This window comes from Salmo salar, chromosome 22, assembly GCF_965601325.2.
Source record: "Salmo salar chromosome 22, fSalSal1, whole genome shotgun sequence".
Classification (NCBI taxonomy): Eukaryota; Metazoa; Chordata; class Actinopteri; order Salmoniformes; family Salmonidae; genus Salmo; species Salmo salar.
Genome location: NC_138312.1, coordinates 40,935,751 through 40,948,566, shown reverse-complemented (window position 1 = coordinate 40,948,566; position 12,816 = coordinate 40,935,751). Strand labels below are relative to the sequence as shown.

The 12,816-nt window shown below is 43.2% G+C and overlaps 1 protein-coding gene across 2 annotated transcripts in view; it reads right to left on the bottom strand.

Moving 5' to 3' along the window:
* LOC106583528 (receptor-type tyrosine-protein phosphatase gamma) overlaps window positions 1-12,816 on the bottom strand; it is a 258,643-nt gene that overhangs the window by 146,614 nt on the left and 99,213 nt on the right. The window lies entirely within an intron of this gene.

Sequence of the window (12,816 nt, the reverse complement as noted above, 5' to 3'; positions counted from 1 at the left end):
CAATTCAAGGTCAGGCATCACCAAAAGCAGAAACCAGCTTGAATTATGCACTAACTTTTGTCAATCTCCATCAGATGACACTCCTAGGACATTATGTTATACAATACATGCATTTTTTGTTCCATCAAGTTCATATTTATATCCAAAAACAGCATTTTACAGTAGCGTCAAATTCAGATTTTTTTCTTCTCTGAAATGCTTCCGGTGAACATAACAAAATTACTATTCGAAAACATTGGTAAATTATAATATTGTCATTCAAAGAATAATATATTATCATCTCGTAATTGCTACCGAATGGCCAGATCTCAAAATAACTTTACTGGGAAATCACATTTTGCAATAAACGGGGTGCTATGCTAAGAACAACAGGCTATGCTATACAGTTAGCATCATCTAAAATCGATAATAACATTGTAAATACCCCCTTACCTTTGATTATCTCCATCAGAAGGCAGGATCCCAGGTCCGGAAGGCATTCCAGGTCCGGAACAAATGTGGTTTCTTTTGACAAAGTTCATAATTTATGTCCAAATAACACCAAGTACTTAGCGTTCATTATGCTCCCACAAAACGTGGTGTGGGGCTGGTAAAATCACGCCGAAAAGCTAAAAAAACCTAGTAAATAATCTATTTATGTTCGTTCAAACATGTCAAATGTTGTTTAGCATTAATCTTTTGGTCCATTTTTAACGTTAAACATCAGTAATATTTTCACACAACCTATCCTATGTCTAGATAAAAAATTATGACAAACTCACGTTTCTCAGATTTATGCGCAGGCGCAAAAAAATGAAGTGATGACATGTCAACTTCCTTGGATTCTAATTTGCTCTCTGTTTATCATAGACGCTTCAAACAACTTTATAAAGATCGTTGACATCTAGTGGAAGCCGTAGGTGTTGCGAAATGAATCCTTTCTCACTATGGTATCTATAAAACAATGACACTAAATAGTACAGTCACAAAATTCACATTTTTTTGGATCTATTTTTCACAGGTTTTTGCCTGTAATATGAGTTTTGTTATACTTACAGACACCATTCAAACTGTTTTAGAAAATTCAGAGTGTTTTCTATCCGAATGTGTTAATAATATGCATATCCTAGCTTCTGAGTTGGTGTAGGAGGCAGTTAAAAATGGGCACATATTTTTTTTTAAATGTCTCAATACTGCCCCCGAGCCCCAACAGGTTTAACCAACCGTGCTATTTTGTTTGTTTTTTCGCAATCTTTGTAACTTATTTTGTACATCATGTTGCTGCTACCATCTCTCATGACCGAAAAGAGCTTCTGGACATCAGAACAGCGATTACTCACCTTGAACTGGACAAAGAATTTTTTTTTAATGAGTCCGACGAGAGGGATTTACTCCAGACACCCGAACAGGCTCTCGTCTCCGTCATTCGCAGGAAAAAGAGACGGAGGTTTCGCAGAAGGAGATCGGGGTCCCTTATGAGGATTCGGCGACGAGTGGCTAATCTGCCTTTGCCATCTGTACTATTGGCCAACGTACAATCGCTTTATAATGAAGTGGACGAACTACAAGCACGTATATCCTACCAATGACATTAAAAACTGTAATATCTTATGTTTCATCGAGTCGTGGCTGAACAACGACATGAATGACATACAGCTGGTGGGTTATAGACTGTATCGGCAGGATAGAACAGCATCCTCTGGTAAGACAAGGGGTGGCGGTCTCTGTATATTTGTAAACAACAGCAGGTGCAAAATATCTAAGGAAGTCTCAAAGTTTTGCTTGCCTGAGGTAGAGTATCTCATGATAAGCTGTAGATCACACTATCTACTTAGAGAGTTTTCATCTATATTCTTTGTAGCTATCTATTTACCACCACAAACCCATGCTGGCACTAAGACCACATTCAATGAGCTGTATATGGCATAAGCAAACAGGAAAAGGCTCATCCAGAGGGGGTGCTCCTAGTAGCAGGGAAACATTTTTCTCCGTTTTACCTCATTTCTACCAGCATGGTAAATGTGCAATCAGAGGGAAAAGAACTCTAGACCACCTTTACTCCACACACAGAGATGTGTACAAAGCTCTCCCTCACCCTCCATTTGGCAAATCTGACCATAATTCTATCCTCCTGATTCCTGCTTATAAGCAAAAATTAAAGCAGGAAGCATTAGTGACTCAGTCAATAAAAAAGTGGTCAGATGAAGCAGATGTAAGCTACAGGACTGTTTTGCTAGCACAGACTGGAACATGTTCCGGGATTCTTCCAATGGCATTGAGGAGTACACCACATCAGTCACTGGCTTCATCAATAAGTGCATCGATGACGTAGTCCCCACAGTGGCTGTACGTACATACCCCAACTACAAGCCATGGATTACAGGCAACATCCGCACTGAGCTAAAGGATAGAGCTGCCGCCTTTCAAGGAGCGGGACTCTAACCTGGAAGCTTATAACAAATCCCGATATGTCATCCGACAAACCTTCAAACAGGCAAAGCGTCAATACAGGACTAAGACCGAATCGTACTACACCGGCTCCGACGCTCATCGTATATGGCAGGGCTTGCAAACTATTACAGACTACAAAGGGAAGCACAGCCGAAAGCTGCCCAGTGACATGAGCCTACCAGAGGAGCTAAATAACTTATATGCTCGCTTTGAGGCAAGTAACACTGAAACATGCATGAGAGCATCAGCTGTTCCGGACGACTGTGTGATCACACTCTCCGCAGCCAATGTGAGTAAGACCTTTAAACAGGTCAACATTCATAAGGCCGCTTGGCCAGACGGGTTACCAGGACGTGTGCTCTGAGCATGCGCTGACCAACTGGCAAGTATCTTCACTGACATTTTCTACCTCTCCCTGTCTGAGTCTGTATTACCAACATGTTTTAAGCAGACCACCATAGTCCCAGTAATGACTACTGACCTGTGGCACTCACGTCTGTAGACATGAAGTGCTTTGAAAGGATGGTCATGTTTTTTGTACTTTTTTTGTATTTTTATGATTTTCTTTATTTTAATATATTTTTTCTATTCTATTTTTTTATTTGTTTGATATTTTCTTTTTTATATATTTTTTCAATCGTTTATTCATTTATTTTTTCATTTTTATTAATGTCAACTGTATTAAATTATTACTTTTTTCAAATCATCAAAAAAATGTACACCCATCTTTCTTCTCTTTCTTGTGATGTATGTGTCGAGATGGTGTGTTAAATCCCCGACAAAACTTTAACATTCTTATAGAGTCAACGTTAACGTGAAAAAATGTCAGGTACAAGCAAGAGAACAAAAGAGTTGCAGGAGTAAAATGAAAGCAATCACTCCAGCGAGATTTAAGTGACGTGGATTTTGCAGCCCCAAAAACAGGAAATATATGGCTAAAAAAGACAGGGCCTTAGGTGGGCGGGGCATGTACATTGCTACTCCCTCTCACAGGTCATGTTACCAAACAGGTAAAATTACCTGTCTGTCCCTTCCTCCATCTATAGTCCTACAGTCCCAGTCCCAGAGGGAGACACATTCTATAACTGGATGTGACAGACCAACTGGACAACAATCCATTCACAATGACAAAAATGGCACTGGTTTTAGACCATTATTCCCCACAGTATTCAATACTGACACATAGAAGCCTGAGGTGTCTACATCATGTTTTCTTGGTGATGTGATCCCATCTGAACTTTCTATGATGTCAACAGTGACAGTAGCTCAATAGAAACCCAGCAGGATGTGTTTGAGGCTGTACGACATGCTGCAGGGCTGGCCATCCACTCTCAGCTTGCTCTCGCTCAGGCAGGCGGGTGGCGGTTTCCATGGCGTCAGATAGCCTGTCACAACAGGCTTTTTTACTGCTTTCTTTTTTACAACAGAGTGCCCACCCCCACATCCCTGTCTCTCCCCCTCTCCCTCCCTCTATCCCTCCTCTCTCCCCATCCCTCCTTCTCTCCCCCCTCTTCTTTCCCTCTATCCCCCACCTGCCAGCAGTACCTCTGATGTGCGTATCTCTTTACATGCTTCCCGTCAGGCAGCTCTTTGGTGTGACAGGGTAGAACGTGACACAGGAAGAGATGAGAAGAGCACAGGCTCAATACACAGCTGAGTCAACTAATGGGAAAAAATGGGCTGCACAGCGTCTGTCTGTCTGTCTGTGCCTCAGGGGAGAATGACTGCCCCCTCTCATTGAAGCCACGAGTTCAAGGCCGACCGCGGTACTGCAGGCATTGTTAGCAGAAAACAGGATCCCCCATTATAGTGAATGGGAAAATGGCAAACTTTATGGAGTAGCTCAAACTGCACATGTTATGTCTCCATAATGGCTTTTTCCATTCATATATACAGTCATTGCTGTGCCTCACTGAAAACAGTGTTGACTGTTATAGTGTTCACAGAAAGACAATTACTCTTATTTTACCTGTCTGGCTCATTAAACGGAGGAGGCAAAATATAAAATCTAGGCATAGATAATCTCTCATTGACTGACTAAGTAAACAAACATTAAGCAGGACTTATGCTTGCTTTATTACTGTGAATTTAATCAGTAGAAAAATCAGTATACTACTGTTGGGTCATGTAAATGAGGCCTGGGCAGAGGAGACATTAGAATCTTGTTGAGAGTGTCTCCCCATACAGTACTCTTTCAGAATAATATAACCAGTATAACTTCATAATAATGGGCTCAGGCAAACAACACTAATCCCTTCAGCCCGTCAGCAACCAAGCAGCTGATTAGTGTACATATAACGAATGACTATAACTTGGCTCTCCCTCTCCCTGGGAGCGCACGTGCTACACCCTGCCATGTAGGCCTACCTCACTCAGAATCAAGTCTACAACTCTTCCAGGGATGTATTCATTTCACATCAAATAGAAGGAATACTGACTGAAATAGGGAGGGACTACATGAACTTGTCCAATAAGAAACGCTCATTTTAATTTTCTGTTGAAAACATGTTTCTATGAAGTGCCCTAATGAATACCACCCTGTTAACTAGCACTCAACAAGCAAAGCAGTCTGGGAAATCAAACCAGGAAATCTATCCCCTTTTCATCAGAAAAGTTTCAGTAACCTCAGATGACTTACCTCTGACAAACAGAGAACGAGAGTGACTTAGAAGGTGAAGAAGGAAAATATGTTTATGAAAGGGAATCTCTTCTTCGCTACTTGTGATAGCTTAATTAATCTTCTTGGTGTGAGTCTGCTCTTCAGAGAGCCCTGTACCTTCAAAGAGATGCGGAGCAAGAGTCTTATTGGCCGGCTGCTTTGGATGAGAAGAGTCAATCGTCATTGGCCAATAGATACACGTACAACAAGCATAACTAACAGTTCAGTGGGCTTCAAAGTCTAGCGGGCGAAGGAATATGGGATATCTGATGGATAACAGTGATTGACTTCAGCCAGGAATCACAAAAAAAAGATAGGCAATAAAAAAGTATATTTTGATAATAATTCATGGGATTTAAGGGTGTATTCTCGACTGAGCATTCTACTCAATGCATTGTAAATGAGCGCTAATGAAGATTTCATCAAAAGTGCATTACAGTGGCTTTTAAATACAATGACATTTCAAAAGGAGGTAAATAATTAGTAGGAAAAACCTGTCATAATGTTGAAGTTGCCAGATTGACTTTAGATGCATTATAACGTTAGCTAGCTAAAATTGCGGGGAGACCACTGGATTGCTAGCTATTTTTGAAGAGCTTTGCTAGCTAATGCATTGCCATCTGTCTTAAAGCTGCAATATGTAACCTTTTGGGTGACCTGACCAAATGCACATAGAAATGTGAGTTATAGATATGTCACTTTCATTGAAAGCAAGTCTAAGAAGTGGTAGATCTGTTCTATGTGCACTCTTTCTATGCTTCCTGTTCTTAAGTTTTGTTTTTGTGTCTTTACTTTCAGTTTTGTACACCAGCTTCAAACAGCTGAAAAATCAATATGTTTGGTTATGGTAAATATGTTTCGCAGCAGTTTAGATGGTACATTGATTCTCTACATTATACTTGCTTGTTTGGTCACTCACTTGCTTGTTTGGACGCAAACTATTAGAGTTTTAGCAACCAGGAAATGGCGAAGCGATTTCTATATATTGCAGCTTTAAATACATTTAACGGCATGATATTTATGGAAAAGTTGATTCCTACTAAATACTTGCCTACTTTAGCAATGTCTATGTATTTCTAGGCCACTATAATGTAATTTTGACTAAACCGTCATTAGCCTCCGTTCAGAATGACTGGGCTCATCACGACTTTTGGGCACCACTATGGCAGAGCGCGGCTTGAGAACGTTCATAACAATGGCATGACGCGACCGACTGACAGAGGTGCAACCTATGAATAAATTAAAAAAAGACAATAAAATTAATAAAATCTACTTAGTTTACACTTCGTATGCATTTCTTGACCAATAACCAAATTGTCATTCTGGACAAGAGCCTCTGTGACAAATGACTAATATGTCAAATCCATTTCTGTTCTTGGAGAAAATAGTACGAAGCATTCAAAATGAAAACAATGTGTAGAGATTTAACAGATACCTTTCGGGGATATCTCCCTGAGGCCATGGCTCTCAGCAGAGAAGTGTTAGACAGAAACATGGGTGCATGCATCCTAACATCCCCCTGTCATCATAAACAATAACCTCATGGAGAGTAAAAAGCATATGGAATTCTGAAGCTACAGTTACACTCCCTCCACAATATGAAGTGTATATTTGACCTTAGTTCAGCACCGAAATGTTTTTTTTTTACAAAACAACCTTGGAATAACCTCTAATTCATATCACAGATTCCCTTTGAACTTATTGAAACATGATTAGGGGACAGAGAAATAATGTTGTGCCATAGCAACTCAATCTATACACAACCTCAATGTTTACCACCACAATGCAATTCATAGAATTCATGAGCACATCTATTTTTGTCACGCCCTGACCTGAGAGAGACGGTTTATTTTCTCTATTTTGTTAGGTCAGGGTGTGGGGTGGACATTCTATGTTTTATATTTCTATGTTTTGGCCTGGTATGGTTTCCAATCAGAGGCAGCTGCCTATCATTGTCTCTGATTGGGAACCATACTTAGGCAGCCCTTTTTTCCTCCTTGAGTTGTGGGATCTTATTTTTGTACTGCTCGGTAAGCCTGCAAGACGTGACGGTCATTTACCATTGTTTATTATTTTGTTTAAGTGTTCTGAGTAAAAATAAATATCAAGATGAACACTTATCACGCTGCACCTTGGGCTACTCCTTTGGACAACCGTTACAGAAGATCCCACCACCAAAGGACAAAGCAGCGTGGTCAGGAGGACTGGACCTGGGAGGAAATCCTGGATGGGGCAGGACCCTGGACAAGGCCTGGGGAGTATCGTCGTCCACAAGAGGAGATAGAGGCAGTGAAAGTGGAACGGCGATACTATGAGGAACAAGCACGGCAACAATGGAAGCCTGAGAGCCAGCGCCAAATTGTTTTTTTTTTTTGGGGGGGGGGGGGGGGCACACGGGGAGATTGGCGAAGTCGCAGCCCGGTGCGCTCGGTGCAAGCCCCTCACAGTTGCCGTGCTAGAGTTGGTAGTCAGCCAGGAAGAAGTGTGCCAGCTCAGCGTTCCTGGTCTCCAGTGCGTTTCTTCGGCCCAGGTTATCCTGCGCCAGCTCTACGCACGGTACCCCCCGTTCACCAGCACAAACCAGTTCGTCCTGTGCCAGCGCTCCGCCCTTGCTGGGCTAAAATAAACATCCAGCCAGGACGGGGTGTGCCAGCCCTAAGCTCCAGACCTCCAGTGCGCCTCCACGGCCCAGTACACCCTGTGCCTGCTCTGCGCACCCAGTCTCCTGTGCATCTCCCCAGTCCGGTGAGACCGGTTCCAGCTCCACGTAGGAAGCCTCCAGTGATGATCTATGGTCCGAAGCCTCCAGTCATGATCCATGGCCCGGAGCCTATAGGGATGATCCATGGCACGAAGCCTCCAGTGATAATCCATGGCAAGAAGCCTGTAGGGATGATCCATGGCTCGGAGCCTGTAGAGATGATCCATGGCACGAAGCCTCCAGTGATAATCCATGGCCCGGAGCCTCCAGTGATGATCCATGGCACAAAGCCTCCAGTGATGATCCATGGCGCGGAACCTGTAGTGACGATCCATGGCACGGAACCTACAGGGACGCTCTCCAGTCCGGAGCCTCCAGCGACGCTCTTCAGTCCGGAGCCTCCAGCGACGCTCCCCAGTCCGGAGCCTCCAGCAACGCTCCCCAGTCTGGAGCCTCCAGCGACGGTCCGAAGCCCGGAGCCTCCAGCGACGACCCGCAGCCCGGAGCCTCCAGCGAGTCTTCAGCGGCGGCCCGCAGTCCGGAGTCTTCAACGGCGGCCGGCAGTGCAGAGCCTCCGGCGATGATCCGCGGTCTGGTTCCTCCAGCGACACAGAAGCGGGAGGATCAGCGGGCGGAGTGGGGGCTACGCCCCGAACCAGAGCCGCCGCAAAGAATAGATGCCCACCCGGACCCTCCCCTATAGGTTCAAGTTTGCGGCCGGGTGTCCGCACCTTTGGGGGGGGTACTGTCACGCCCTGACCTGAGAGAGACGGTTTATTTTCTCTATTTTGATAGGTCAGGGTGTGGGGTGGGCATTCTATGTTTTATATTTCTATGTTTTGGCCAGGTATGGTTTCCAATCAGAGGCAGCTGCCTATCGTTGTCTCTGATTGGGAACCATACTTAGGCAGCCCTTTTTCCCTCCTTGAGATGTGGGATCTTATTTTTGTACTGCTCGGTAAGCCTGCAAGATGTGACGGTCGTTTACTATTTTGTTTAAGTGTTCTGCGTAAAAATAAATATCAAGATGAACACTTACCCCGCTGCACCTTGGTCTACTCCTTTGGACAACCGTTACAATTTTTCACAAAGAAAACTTGTATTTGCTTGTCAATAATACATATATCTTCCTACTTTTCCACCATGATGGAACTGACTGTAACTGGAGGAGTGTCTTTAATATATTCTCTGTCTTATGCTGTGTGGCCTTTGCGTGCGAGTCTGTGGTACCTCTCCCTCACACCTCCTCGATGAATCACCTGAGTCTGACTGAGCTAGAGGAGAGAGTGAGAAGTGAGAACCATTTGGAGAAGATGGAAGTGAATTTATTATTCATTAGAAACGGCTTCAGCCTGAATCGTAACGATGATTTAGTGTAGAACAGTGTGGTAGTGGGACTTAACACTCTCTATATGAAGGCATTCCCCCCCCCCTTTTTTATCCTCCCAATCTCCACTTCCTGTTCAGAGGACAATTATAATGGCCCTTAGCTCTACTAAAACATAGCAAGTTATATCATCATGGGGGTGGAAGGAGTGAAACGGGCAAGGTAATAGGAAAATGCAAGGTAATATCTGATTACCGTACGGTCACTTCTAGGTACATTTACAAAATCCAACTATTCTCCTGTTAGTGAAGAATGAAAATGGGATTTGGTTTCTAAAGCTGCAAATAAATCTCTTCCGAGCAGAGGAAGAAAATATGGTTCCTGTCATTGTTGGTTTCAGTTTGTTTGTATGAGTGTTATTTGCACATTCAATAAGGCGCCAGTTAACAAAAACTGGGTCGCCAAATTGGGTCTCATCCACAGAAAGTGAAAGATGTAGCTCAAAATCAAGTGTGTTGACCCCAATATTGAGTCTTTCATACAACAGGATGATATACTGTAAACCGCCAGTTTATATCAGACAGCACACAGTAGAAACATATCACGCATATACACCATCTCTGGTTGTGAGGGACTGGGTTCCCAAAATGTACAAAAATAAACTAAACCTATGAGGGAATGAGGCCACGTAAAATTACTTTTTTTTATTGTTACATTATGACATTTCACACTGTGTCCTTTGGTAAATGGCAGTTGGTTCTACATTAGATACGATAATTTAGATCAGAGGAGATGTGTGTTGTTTTCAACCTGACAAAGTAATGAATATAGCAACATTTTTGGCAATCTACCAGTTTTAGCCATTTGCTTAATAGCTCATATACAACACTATTATATTAAGAGGTATAATGAAACCTGTCAGGGAGAGTAATAATAATTTAATTCATATCAAGTTAAGTCAATTTACTTGGCACTACTGTTATAATCTTGTGTACGACTACTCTACAGTACATAGCAGAAGCATATAAAGGAAGATAGTGTAGTAACGGATTTAGCACCTGATAAAACATCAGCCTGATAGCTATGACATTTCATCACATCACACAGATAGTAGCCTCTGATTCAGGGGGGTTGGGTTAAATGCAGAAGACAGATGCCTTGGAGGTCAGACCTAGAGAGCAACTGCCTGTGACAGGTTCTTAGACGTCTGGTTTAGGAGCGCGAGAGAGTGCGAGAGAGAGAGCGTGAGCGAGAGCGAGAGAGCGAGAAAGAGAGCGAGAGAGAGAGAGCGAAGGTCGGAGCAACATTTTCCCCACATGAAAACCTGAAGATACAAAATTCTCACCCTTGCAGAGAAGGGAAAGTGGATCAAGCGTCTTGGTTAGTGGTGATCTAGAATAAATGTTGCCCATCAGGGGCTCCTACCCTCTGACAAAGTATGAATATGGGCCCAGAGCACAGCTAAAAAGGGTCGTTTTGACATCATGGCCTCCTCGTCCTCTGAGTCACCCATTGACCTGCATGACACCATCTGCAATTAACAGCTTCCATAACCGGAGGCTTGTTATTTTAGATTTCAGCATCAACCGATGTGATAAGACAAGAGGTTGCTTAATTGTTTCTCCCCTTTCAGTTCAAATTAAAGCCCCAGCAGTATTTTTCCGGCCTCGGCCCGTTTCCTGATGTCTGTGTGTGTATGAAAGAGTGGTGCTCCGCCCGGAAAGACATTAATCAGCCTCATTAGCTGGGCGGGGTTGTGGCCCCAACAGTCTGATCTATTACAACACTGAATTAATATTCAGTAAACACAAACACACCCAATATGTCCAACAATTATTCTACTGGGTTGTGTTCATAAGGGCACGCAATGGAAATCGCTTTAAATGGAAAATGAAAATGAGTACATGTAGTGATGTAGTTCATGTAGTCCCTCCCTGTTTCAATCTGTTTTCTTCCATTTGGTGCATACAATCATCAGTTCACATAGTTCATGGAATGTTGGTGCAACATGCAAAAGATGGCTGCTTTGTAGCTATGGTTTTAGGCCTACATATCTAACTGCTCAGAAGCATGGCCCTTGCGTGGCTCATAAAATATCAAACACAAGTGTAACTAGGGTTGCGCATTTGGGGAATAATCAGAGGTGGAAACTTTCGGTGGGAATTAACGGGAATATGTGAATTAACGGAAATATATGGAAATTAATATTAATACCATTTAAAAGTAGATGTTTTTTTGTATTGGATATATTTTCCATATCATATGGAGACAGTGGGGGGGAAAAGTATTTGATCCCCTGCTGATTTTGTACGTTTGCCCACTTACAAAGAAATTATCAGTCTATAATTTTAATGGTAGGTTTGTATGAACAGTGAGAGACAGAATAACAACAAAAAAATCCAGAAAAACGCATCTCAAAAATGTTATCAAATGATTTGCATTTTAATGAGGGAAATAAGTATTTGACCCCTCTGCAAAACATGACTTAGTACTTGGTGGTAAAACCTTTGTTGGCAATCACAGAGGTCAGACGTTTCTTGTAGTTGGCCACCAGGTTTGCACACATCTCAGGAGGGATTTTGTCCCACTCATCTTTGCAGATCTTCTCCAAGTCATTAAGGTTTCGAGGCTGACGTTTGGCAACTCGAACCTTCAGCTCCCTCCACAGATTTTCTATGGGATTAAGGTCTGGAGACTGGCTAGGCCACTCCAGGACCTTAAAGTGCTTCTTCTTGAGCCACTCCTTTGTTGCCTTGGCCATGTGTTTTGGGTCATTGTCATGCTGGAATACCCATCCACGACCCATTTTCAATGCCCTGGCTGAGGGAAGGAAGTTCTCACCCAAGACTTGACAGTACATGGCCCCGTCAAATGATGCGGTGTTGTCCTGTCCCCTTAGCAGAAAAACACCCCCAAAGCATAATGTTTCCACCTCCATGTTTGACGGTGGAGATATTGTTCTTGGGGTCAAAGGCAGCATTCCTCCTCCTCCAAACACGGCGAGTTGAGTTGATGCCAAAGAGCTCCATTTTGGTCTCATCTGACCACAACACTTTCACCAGTTGTCCTCTGAATCATTCAGATGTTCATTGGCAAACTTCAGATGGGCATGTATATGTATTCTTCAGCAGGGGGACCTTGCGGGCGCTGCAGGATTTCAGTCCTTCACGGCGTAGTGTGTTACCAATTGTTTTCTTGGTGACTATGCTCCCAGCTGCCTTGACATCATTGACAAGATCCTGCCGTGTAGTTCTGGGATGATTCCTCACCGTTCTCATGATCATTGCAACTCCACGAGGTGAGATCTTGCATGGAGCCCCAGGCCGAGGGATATTGACAGTTCTTTTGTGTTTCTTCCATTTGCGAATAATCACAACAAATGTTGTCACCTTCTCACCAAGCTGCTTGGCGATGGTCTTGTAGCCCATTCCAGCCTTGTGTAGGTCTACAATCATGTCCCTGACATCCTTGGAGAGCTCTTTGGTCTTGGCCATGGTGGAGAGTTTGGAATCTGATTGGTTAATTGCTTCTGTGGACAGGTGTCTTTTATACAGGTAACAAGCTGCGGTTAGGAGCACTCCCTTTAAGAGTGTGCTCCTAATCTCAGCTCGTTACCTGTATAAAAGACACCTGGGAGCCAGAAATCTTTCTGATTGAGAGGGGGTCAAATACTTATTTCCCTCATTAAAATGCAAATGA